The sequence below is a fragment of the Elephas maximus genome, chromosome X, assembly GCF_024166365.1.
Source record: "Elephas maximus indicus isolate mEleMax1 chromosome X, mEleMax1 primary haplotype, whole genome shotgun sequence".
Lineage (NCBI taxonomy): Eukaryota > Metazoa > Chordata > Mammalia > Proboscidea > Elephantidae > Elephas > Elephas maximus.
Genome location: NC_064846.1, coordinates 82,502,619 through 82,515,193, shown reverse-complemented (window position 1 = coordinate 82,515,193; position 12,575 = coordinate 82,502,619).

Here is a 12,575-nt window from a genome sequence, read left to right as displayed (position 1 = left end):
TCAAAAGACTGAAAAACTTAGAGATGCTTGTATAATGTATCGTCATGACCTCAGGGGTCATCTTTTTTCTTTTTCTTCTGACACTGTCATCTTCTGATTTGGTTTATTTTTTAAAAATCTGCAGTCACTTTAATTTGTTGAATTGAACATTTATGAATAATGAAGCCATCTCAGTGTATTTGATGAAGAGATATTCAAGTATCAGGATAATTTAAAGGCTCAGAGAAACAGAAAGACATAGGTGCATATTAAGCCTTCCCTCCCCCATCTTTATACATGTGTGTGAGTGGGTGTATATATCAAATAACAACCTTATTCTTGCTTAGAATGGAGTTGGTAGAGCAGAATCACTCAAAGTAAATGGAAAATAATTTTTGCAATTCTACAACCATCAGATTCAACTAAACTTTGTATTTTGTCTTGTATCATAAGAGAAGTTTTAGCCTGGTGGATAGATTCTTTATTCTATTTCTGTTTTTATTTATTTTCTGGTTACTTCCATATCTCTAAATAATATCTTTATATGGTTAATTCTCAATTTTAGACATTTTCTATTGGTTTTCTGCTTTATAGATGATTTAATTCATTTACATCATACTCTCTTCTTCTCCCTTCCTAATACAGTTCTGTCATCATTTTTTGTTCCCTTATTACCTTTGTAACTTTAAATATATATTCATAACTTTTTCCCAGTGCCCGTACTCTTTCAATTTTCCTTCCCTATCCCTTTTCTCTATTTCCCCTTTTAAAAGTGTTCTTTTAATGGCCCCTTGTAATGACCTTTCAACAAATGCTATGTCCTCATCTCCATCCTCATTTTTTGTGATCTCTTGGCTTTATTAGAACTTTTCTCCTCATTCAGCTTTCCTAAATTTCTACTATTATGGCTCTCTTTCTTTCTGTATTTCTACTATTTCTATATTTCCATTTCTGGCACTTCCTCCTCCCATGCTCAACTCAAGGGTGTTTTCTAAGGCTGAGTTTTTGGTCTGCCATTCTTCTCTACATAATCTCCTTGGAAGCATTTTTCCATTATTATGGCTTCAATTTTCACTCCCCTGTAGGCACTTCCAAATTTATAGCCGTATACTCTTTTATCATCCAAACTCTTGTTTGTCATTCCCTATAGCCAAGCAATGTCTAAGTTTCAAGCTCCCAGGAAAAATGAATTTGAGACTTAACTCCACCATTTACTACTAGTTTTTTTGTGATTTGGGTTAAGTCATCTGCAAATAAGGATAAACTACTCACGTTAAAAATTATTCTTAGATTCAAATGAGAAAGAGATATTATAAATGCTAACCAAAAATTAAAAAATAAATTAAAAAAACCATTGCTGATGAGTTGATTTCGACTCATAACAGCCCTATAAAACAGACTAGAACTGTCCCATAGGGTTTACAAGGAGCAGCTGGTGGATCCTAGCTGCCACCTTTTGGTTAACAGCCAAGATCTTAACTACACCACCACCAGGACTCCAATAATTGCTAAATCAGTATAAAACGTAAGACTTTATTCCTGTTATTATTGTCCTTATGCCTTGTTTGTATTGCTTCCCTTTTTCTGTATTTGTTTTCCTCTTCTTCTGCAGTTATCATCTTCAAATCTCAACATCTCCACAAAACAGTATAGCATTGCATTTATATTGTTCTCTGATGGACATTGATATTGTATTCCAACCAGACTAAAAGCTCCTCAAAGGAAGGGGCCCAATCCTTTTATTCACCATAGCATTCGGGACATTGTTCATCATGTAGAAGATGATCAATAAATACTGATTGGACTGATTAACTTTGTTAAATTTATTATGTTTGTGGTATTTGCTAAGATATACCATCTTCATTCCTTTATTTTATCTGTCTGCAAATATTTCTTAAGCAAATATTCTGTCAGGCACTATGCTAAACAGCATAGATACACTTAAACTCTTCTCCCAGGAAATTAGAATTACTTGTCTTTTAGTTGTCTTATTTCTTGAAACTAGTCTCCCCTGGAATAAGAACCCCAAAATATTACATAAGCACTCTACCTTTACCAGTCTTTGCTTATCTACTTTAGTCTGCAAAACTAGAAAGGTAAGCCTGCAGAAAAAGGTATTTGATAAAATATATTTGAAAACACTCATCAAACAAGCAATAGAAAATTCTCTTGTCATGACGACGTCTATCAAAAACTTACAGAAAATGTCATCCTTAATAGTAAAACCTAGGCCCATTCTGTTAAGATCAAGATCAGGATATATTAAAGTCATCTTTGATTTTTCTTTTTCTTTCATACACTTTGTTGAATCCTATTGTGATTCTGCCTCCAAAATATAATTAGAATCTGACCTCTTCTAATGAGCTACACTGCTACCACCTTGGCCTCAGCCACTATCATCTTTCTCCTGGGTTACTGCAGTAGCCTCCTGAGAATTTTCCTGCTTCTAATGCTGCCCCCTCTATATTTATTCTCAACACTGAAAACAGAGTGCCCCTTTAGAAAATATATATAATATCACTTCACTCCTCTGCATAAAACCCTGCAATGAAGGAGCATATGGAAACTTTTGGAAGTGATTGAAATGTTCTGTATCTTGACTATGGCAGTAGTTGACAAGTGTATATATCTGTTAAAGCCCACTGAATTGTACAATGTAAATGGATACAGTTTACTGTACAGCAATTTAATCAATAAAGTGGATTAAAATTTATTTAAAATGAACAGAATTAAATTAAACCTGAGATAAACAAACAAGCAAGAAAAAAGAAAAACCCTGCAATGGCACACCACTTCACTCAGAATAAATATCAAAATACTGACAATTGCCAACAAGATCCTAGAGAATCTGACTTTCTTTTTTCTCTGATCTCATCCCCTTTTATTCTTCATCAATCTGATACAGCCACATGCCTCTTTGTTATTCTTCTAACATCCCAAGAGTATTACTTAGGGCTTTTGCCCTAATCATTTCCTCTATCTGGAATGCTCTTTATCCAGATTTCTCCATGGCTAACTCCTTCATTCCTTGAAGGTTTTGCTCAAATGTCACCTTCTTAATGAGGCTACCCTGACCACACTATTTAAAATTGCAAAAATTCTCACCCCTTTCACTCCTGATACTTTCTATCCTATCTCCTTTTTTCATATAGCATTTGCTACCTTCTAATTACTAGGTAATTTACTTATTTATTACGTTTATTGTGTGTAATCGTTCTGCTAAAAACTAAGCTCTATAAGGACAAAACTATTTTGTTTACTAATATAGCTCAAATACCCAAAACAGTGACTGGAAATCAATAAGAATTTGCTGAACAAGTAAATTTATGTGGCATTTGTTAGGGAATTAGCAAGAAATGGATGAAAGAATTGCTGGGCATTTATACAAACCCAGATGACTCTGGATAGTATGAACTTTTAGTCTGCACAGTTCATAAATTAATTTATTCATTCATTCAACAAGAATGAAAAAAGTAATATTAGAGCTGGGTTGTAACGGATGAGTAGGATTTTGACAGGCAGAGACAGTGAGGAAGCTTCTTTCCAAGAACACCCAAGTAGGTAATAGCAGAGCCAGGGTGTGAAATTGCATTATGAGATAGAAGATTAGAGGATGATCCTGAAAGGTCATATTAACTGAGAAGCATACAGAATTCACAGCCCAGAAGTGCTGGACAAAGTGTATGGTGGGAGGGACAAAGGATTGTAAATTTGCATAGTAAGTATGATGAGAGGCTAAGGGGCATAAAAGCAGAAGTGAAAGATTGTAAACCTCCCCCCAGCTTGTGTGTGTATTGTGTGTTTAAGTACCGAACTATAAAATAAATGGAAGAAAGCTAAACAGAATTCTAATTTATACCATGATGACTTCTTTTTGTGCAGTTAAAAAAAAAAACTTTCAAAAGAATGTTTTTGCCTGTCGCGTAACTGTGTTGCTATGCTGCTGTTTTGCTGTGTCCTAAGCATGCAGTTATTCTATTCCATGCCCCTCACCCTCCTCCCCACCTGAGTTTTGGTGTCTTCTTGTTGATCTCTGGGCTTTGATTAAAAAAGAAAAAAAAAACTAATAACTCCAGAATCGACCTGCCTTAGACAACATTCCATTTTCTGGACATTACCAACAATCCCTTGGATAGAAAAAACATTCTCCCTCCCACTATTTTTTCCCTGAGCTGTCAAAATATTCCTCATTAAGGTATTAAAAACCTAATTTTGGTTACCCTTCCATTAATATCTGTATTTTAATCAAGGTCTTTAAAGATCTTAGAGCCAAAATCTAAATGAAAGAACATCAAATGACAGCATTTGGGGTACTATGAACTGCTTTAAAAGTGGCATTTTTAGTGCCTGTCCCAAATTGCACTATATAGATACATGGTTGTTTTTGTTGTTAGGTGCCACCAACTTGGTTTTATCTCATTGAGAACCCATGTGACTGAGTAGAACTACCCCATAGGGTTTTCTTGTCTGTAATCTTTATAGAAACAGATCGCCAGGTCTTCCTTCCTCTGAGCCACTGGGCAGGTTCAAACTGCTGAGCTTTCAGTTAGCCCAGAGCTTAACCATTGGACCATCAGGGCTTCTTCCACCTGTATTTGAGGCTAGATCCAGCCCGCACTTTGTCCCAATTCTTTGAGAAGGGGCATAATACAGGAAAGAGTTCTGAATCTGAACTGTGAATCAAAACTGCATGTGATGAGATACTAATGACAATAATATTAAAATACTTAAAATAAATGGTCAGTGAATAGGAACATATATATTTTTAACAGGAGGATATGAATTTAAGAAACCAAGTCATAGTCTGGCAGAAAGCCAGAACTGATCTCACCTTTGTTTGGAATTGTTCTAATCTATTTGAATATCAGCATTCCATGCAAAATAGGATTGTGCATTTACTGAATTCTTAAACTGGATTTACAAAGACAAGTTTAACTGTTAGACATCTCTTAGGGCATGTATGCATTTGGAAAACACAAGAAGAAAAAAAGGAAGAAAATTATGAAAAAGTATTGACCCTGGTTAGCAATCAAAGCAACCCTATGAGATCATTTCACACCTAATAATGCAGCAGAATGTATATGCTGTAGATGTATATGTGTATGCGTATAATTCATTATATAGACCCTTAAGGGCTCAGTGACAGTGTTACATTTATTCACTGCTGAATGCATCACCCGTACAAGGTGGTTTAACCTTCCTTTAAAAAAAAAACTTTTTTTTTAGACTTATAAGGGAATATGTAAGAAGAGTCATAAATGGGTCAATACCCTTTGACCCATTCCTAGAAATGTATTGTAATAAAAAATTCTGCAGAAGGAAAAACAAACTGTGCATAAAGATGATCATTGCAATACTGTCTGTAGGAGAAACAAAAATGGGATTAAGCTAAAGGTATAAAGTTAGGGGAATGGTTTAGTAAAATATGAAAAATAGAATAGTATGCATTCATTGAAATGATAGTTATGAAGCCTATAGAATGAAAGAGAAACATTCATACTTTAATGTTAGGAAAAGACGCAGTAAAAAAAATAATACAGGATTGCAAATAGGCAAAAATCTGCTGTTTGTGGCCAAAGAGACTAATATGCAAATAGAAATATTTGTATAGTATGGTGGAATTTGGAGCGAGTATCTGATATAATAAAAATTTTTTATTATATCAGTTATATTTAAAGTGTTTTTATATTTTTACATTCTATTTTCAATTAAAAAGTTCTTGTCCACTGAATAGTCACGAGACCTTAGGCTAATTAACATTCCCAGACCTTGGTTCTTGCATGAATGCTAGTGGCAGGACTAGCATTCAGTATTTCTCACTACTCAGTGGCCATTAGAATGATCCTGGGAACTCGTTGAATATGCACAATGCAGGACTCTTCAGAGATCTTGATTTGGTAGATCTGGGGTGGAGTTCAGAAACCTGTAATTTTAACAAGAAATAATCAAATATACAAGTTCCGGTTCCTTTACATTTATGTCATTTTGTGTTTCGGTATTGTCCTTAAGACATCAGGGACTCTCTAGAAATAGTAGACAAATATCTACTTTTTATTTTCATTTTTCTACTTTATTCCTCAGCCTGAAGCAGAGTGGATTCGTAAGTTGCTTTAAAGAACATCTGAGCACTTGGTTTCACAGAATGGCATTACCACAGTGAACACTAGCGTTTCTACCTCTGTGGAACTGTAATAAAAACAAGACTTCCATGAGTACTAAGAACTGCTGTTTTTTTTTTTTTTTTGGCATGTAATTTATAAAAGTGTGTGCTTTATTTATTAGATACCTGAATAACTCAGACCAAAAAAATGTAGCATTTTACCCCATGTTCTGAAGTTTCACTTTGGAAACTGCTTTTGAGTTTGGGTGGAAATGTGCCAACCCTCCTTTGGATGCCCTTATGATGTTTAGTTAAAGTAAGCAAAGAATGGAAGGAAAGAATCAGCTTTCTCACACCCTTAAAAGAAATAGCTATATGTAGATAGTAGCCCCTCACCCCAAACACACATATAAAGAACTCTAAATTTAATCGTTTGCCTTCTGACATTTTTCCCTTTAGTCTATGACTTCATCTACTGATAAATACTGCAAATGCCTTTGGGGGGAATAACACACATTTATCAATCCTTTTATATATTTCTATGATTATGTTTGTCACATCTTTTCCTGAGAGCAGAAGAGGTGTGTGGAAGGGAATAAAGAGATAGATAGATAGACAGACAGACAGACAGACAGACAGACAGATAGATAGATAGATAGATGATAGATAGATAGATGATCGATAGATAGATGATCGATAGATAGATGATCGATGGATGGATGGATGGATGGATGGATGGATGGATGGATGGATGGATGGATGGATGGATGGATGGATGGATGGATGGATGGATGGATGATGGATGGATGGATGATGGATGGATGGATGGATGGATGGATGGATGGATGGATGGATGGATGGATGGATGGATGGATGGATGATGGATGGGTGGGTGGGTGGGTGGATGGATGGATGGACGGACGGAGAGACGGATGGATGATAGATGGATGGATAAGCAGATGGATAAGTGGATGGATAGACGGATGGATAGATGGATGATAGACAGATAGATGATAGACAGACAGACAGATAGATAGATGGATAGATGGGTGATAGATAGATGACAGACAGACAGACAGATAGATAGGTAAAGTTACAGATAAATATATACTGATACGGAGACTTCCTTCCCTCCTTCCCTCTATCAGTCTGCTTTCTGCCTTTTTGTTATAGTCTTGACTTCAGTTTACTCTCAGGTATAACTAGATTTAAGATCCAATTCTTAAAGAGGTGTCTTTTTTCTAGTCCATGTGATAATGTTACACATGATCTAAATGGCACATATAAAATGTCATACATTGCAATATTGTAAATAGGAAAAGTATAGCTGCAACACAATTGCCCATCAGTAAGTGATTTGATGAATATGTAATGGTACTTATACATAATGGTATGTCATATGAATGTGAAAAAGGATAAGGAAGCTCTCTATGTACTGAAATGGAAAGATCTCCAAGATTTACTTAAGTGAGAAAAAAAATTACAAAGAGAGGCTATAATGTGCTAGCAAATGTGTTTTTAAAAGAAGGAGATAAGAATATATATTTGGATTTGTTTCTATTTGTATAAAGAAATTCTGGAGGGATTGTGATAAAATAATATAACAAAATAATCAAATAATAAAAGTCATTACTTATAAAGGAGGGCAGTGGTTGCAGAAATGAGTACTTGAGAGCCAGGGATGAAGTTTAGACTCATTATTGAAATTCAGCCAGAATGGGTTGATTGATTTGCACTGGTTGATAAAACACTAAAATACTTCTAAGTTTGTAAATGGCAGTTACACTGTCCACCCACCACCTTAAATATTGCTTGGGAACACTAGGGATCCTCCAGAAACTAAATGCCAAGGAAGAATTTGAAGTCTAAAGACTTGTTCATAAAAACACTGGTGAAGGATGAATGAGGGGTAGAATAAGCATAGGTGGGGGAGACTTCAGACTGCCATGCAGATTAGACATTTGTGAAAGCAGAAAGGAAAGAAAAGAGGGCTGGGTGGAGGAGCTTCAGACTGCATTGCAACTTGGAGAAAGTCTCAACCAGGCCAATGGGGAGCCATACCAAAGAAGAGTCTGCACTGAGCAGAAATGCCCTGGCCTTAGCACCCCCATGATTTTCAGTCATTGTCTGGTAGCACACTGAGGAGAGTGTGACCCCAATTTGAACACTGGAGTGGATCACAAGTGAATGGCAGCCAGACGCTGTCAGCTAACTATACTCACAGCAGTATTGCTCTTGAAATATAATCTGAGCAGCAAACTTTCACGAATGTCTCTGACAGATCCACTTCTCTATCCATGTTCAGGGAGCATCTCCTCCACAGTTCTTGTGTGCTTCTCCTCCTGAGGGGAAATTTAAAAAAGAAAGGCTACAGCTCCTATCATTGCAGTTGGTTTTATGGCCACAACTAGTCTGCTGCCTACACTATTCATTCTACATTTCCCTTATCCAATTATCATTTGTGCACGTCTGGGTATCTTACCTAGTAGTTTGACCCCAAATCTCATTCCTGAAGGGTCTGAGTTCCTAGCAATCACACCCTACTCAGACTCTAGTCACAGTTAAAATTGGGCAAGGGAGTACCAAGAGATGCCCAAGTGGATCACGTGGCTTCCCCCATATATCCTTCTTTCCCACATTGTGTAAAAGCAGCTCTATCTTCTGATTATTAGGTTAAATTATCCTTGTCAAGATGGTTACTCTTCTTCTCACTGGCTGGTCCCAAGGCACGAGGAATCCAAAGTACCTTGGCAGAAGTACATCAGTGGGACTATGGCTGTGTCTCCTAGCAAGGGTATGTCCCCCTTTTGGGACCAGGACCTATAATTTTGCAGAGCCCAGAGTTGCTGGGACAATAAGCACACAGTCTAGGTACATGCCTTCTACTGTGGGTGGAACACCATATAAAAGTCTCTGACTTAATGCATATATATTTCATCTCAAAGGTTGGCACCCCATCCTTGCAGAGTATTGCATTCAAACTACCACTTAATTGTGCCATCAGTAGAACGTTAAAGTTCTCCATGAGGCTGACTGCTTCTGGATACTGAAATATGTAATATGACCAGTGGATTTCATGGTGATGGGCCCATTTTCAGACTCCTTTATTATGAAATTGGAACCCAGCTTATAAAGGACAGCTCTGAATGCATGGTCATTTGGTGCCCAATGGCACAGCATTTTGTCTCTGTTATGGCCCAGCACCATGCCAGTAGCTATCTCTGAAAAAGCATATAATCCTCTGCTGTGGGTGGCAAGTGAAGAGAACTTGAAGCACTTATGGATGAAGATCAAAGACCACAGCCTTCATTATGGATTATGCCTCAACATAAAGAAAACAAAAATCCTCACAACTCGAGCAATAAGCGACATCATAATAAACAGGGAAAGGTTGAAGTTATAGAGGATTTCATTTTACCTGGATCCACAATCAACACTTTTTTTTTCCCCACAATCAACACCCATGGAAGTAGCAGTCCAGAAAGTGAAAAATGCATCGTATTGGGAAAATCTGCTGCAAAAGACCTTTTTAAAGTGTCGAAAAGCAAAGATGTCACCTTGAAGACTAAGGTGCACCTGACCTAAGCCATGGTGTTTTCAATCCCCTCCTATGCATGTGAAACCTGGGCTATGAATAAAGAAGACCAAAGAATTGACGCCTTTGAATTGTGGTATTGGAGAAGAATATTGAATATACCATGAACTGCCAAAAGAATGAACAAATCTGTCTTCAAAGAAGTACAACCTGAATACTCCTTAGAAACATGGATGGCGAGACTACGTCTCACATACTTTGGACATGTTGTCAGGAGGGATCAGTTATTGGAGAAAAGCAGAACCTAAAAATCTAAAGCAGAGGATCAGTGAAAAAGAAGAAGACCCTCAATGAGATGGTTTGATACAGTAGCTGCAACAATGGGCTTAAGCATAACAAGGATTGTGAGGATGGCACAGGACTGGGCAGTGTTTCATTCTGTTGTACATAGGGTCGCTCTGAGTGGGAACTGACTCAATGGAACCTAACAACAGAAACGTGGGTGGCATGGCCTTACTCCAGAATCCCTGGCTGTAAGATGCTCACCCTGGAGGCTTCCATAAGCTCCACTCTGCATCTTTTCCCATCACTGGCATCTCCAATACCATAGTGTCTGCATGATTATATGGCTCAAACGTCAAGGATACTAAAATCCATCCAGTTTCTTCAGGTGTCAGGCTAGCAAACTAAACATAGATATGGATGGGATTACCACCCTTGCATCCTTTAGATCTTTGAGAGTGGTAAAAATCTCTACCCACTGGCTCCAGGGATGTTATTTTTTTGTGTGTCTTAGACAGGGAGGGGAATTTTAAGAGTTTTCTACTTGGACTTCCCCACTATAATATCTCCTACCCCACAGTCCAGGGACCACAAAGAGGGTTACTCCAACTGCCAAGTATGTCATTTGCATCCTGCCCCTATTATGCCTCTAGGAATGCCAAGTTTTATTACTCATCTTCAGAAATCCCTACAGGTTAAACCTCCTTGACTGCCCCTCCAACCTTGCTGAACATTAAAGTAATTGCAACTTCCTGGCTCTGGCGGTTAAACGGTCTTTATTATTTTGGGGCCCCACTATCCCCATGGATATTATCAAGCATAGTTCTGTGATGACACCTCTTTGTATCAGCCCTGGATTATGGAGAGAGTCACCACTGAACTCTTCTTTGCGGTGCTGGTGCCTCTCTCACCAGGTGTACTCCTGACAGCCTTGGTGAGTGGTATATCCTCAGGGTCCTTCTGTGAAACACTATGCTCTGCTGAGTCTTCTGTACTCACATAATCATTCCAGCAAGCACACTTCATCAGCACTTTTATCCTTCTATCTACTATCTGCCCTCCAACGCAGACATTTCAACCTTTCTCATTGTGGACCACCATTTTTCCCAGGCATGTAAGATTGTCATACCAGCAAGTTTGTACCATTTCCTGGGGTCCTTGCCAGGATGTTATACCCTGCATCCCAAGAAAGAACTCATAACTCAATAGATTCTCATTTTTTTATTGTGCTTTCAGTGAAAGTGTACAAATCAAGTCAGTACCTCATACAAAAATTTACATACACTTTGCTATGTACTCCTAGTTTCTCTCCCCTTAATGAGACAGCACACTCCTTCTCTCCACCCTGTATTCCCCGTATCCACTCAGCCAGTTTCTGTGCCCCTCGGCCTTCTCATCTCCCCTCCAGACAGAAGCTGCCCACATAGTCTCCTGTGTCTACTTCAGCCAAGAAGCTCACTCCTCACCAGTATCATTTCCTATTTTATAGTCCAGTACAACCCCTGTCTGAAGAGTTGGCTTTGAGAATAGATTCTGTCTTGGGCAAACAGAAGGTCCAGGGACCATGACCTCCGCCGTTCTTCTAGCCTCAGTCAGACCATTAAGTCTGGTCTTTTTGTGAGATTTTGAGGTCTGTATCCCACTGTTCTCCTGTTCCATCAGCGATCCTCTGCTGTGTTCCCTGTCAGGGCAGTCATCAGTTGTAGCCAGGCACCATCTAGTTCTTCTAGTCTCAGGCTGATGGAGTCTCTGATTTTTGTGGCCCTTTCTGTCTCTTGAACTCATAATTACCTTGTCTTTGGTGTTCATTCTCCTTTGTTCCAGGTGGATTGAGACCAATCGATGCATCTTAGATGGCCGCTTGCTAGTGTTTAAGACCTGAGATGCCACTCTCCAAAATGGGATTCAGAATGTTTTTTTTAAATTGCAAAAACTTTTTTTAGTAATTTTTATTGTGCTTTAGGTGAAAGTTTACAAATCAAGTCAGTCTGTCACATATAAGCTTATATACATCTTACTCCATACTCCCACTTACTCTCCCCCTAATGAGTCAACCCTCTCCTTCCTTACATTCTCTCCTTTCGTGACGATTTTGCCAGTTTATAACCCTCTCTACCCTCCTATCTCCCCTCCAGACAGGAGATACCAACACAGTCTCAAGTGTCCACCTAATACAAGTGGCTCACTCTTCGTCAACATCTCTCTCCAACCCATTGTCCAGTCCCTTCCATGTCTGATGAGTTGTCTTCGGGAATGGTTCCTGTCCTGGGCCAACAGAAGGTTTGGGGACCATGACCGCTGGGATTCCTCTAGTCTCAGTCAGGCCATTAAGTCTGGTCTTTTTATGAGAATTTGAGGTCTGCATCCCACTGATCTCCTGCTCCCTCAGGGGTTCTCTGTTGTGCTCCGTCAGGGCAGTCATCGGTTGTGGCCGGGCACCATCTAGTTCTTCTGGTCTCAGGATGATGTAGTCTCTGGTTCATGTAGCCCTATCTCTTGGACTCCTTATTATCTTGTGTTCTTGGTGTTCTTCATTCTCCTTTGATCCAGGTGGGTTGAGACCAATTGATGCATCTTAGATGGCCGCTTATTAGCATTTAAGACCCCAGACGCCACATTTCAAAGTGGGATGCAGAATGTTTTCATAACAGAATTATTTTGCCGATTGACTTAGAAGTC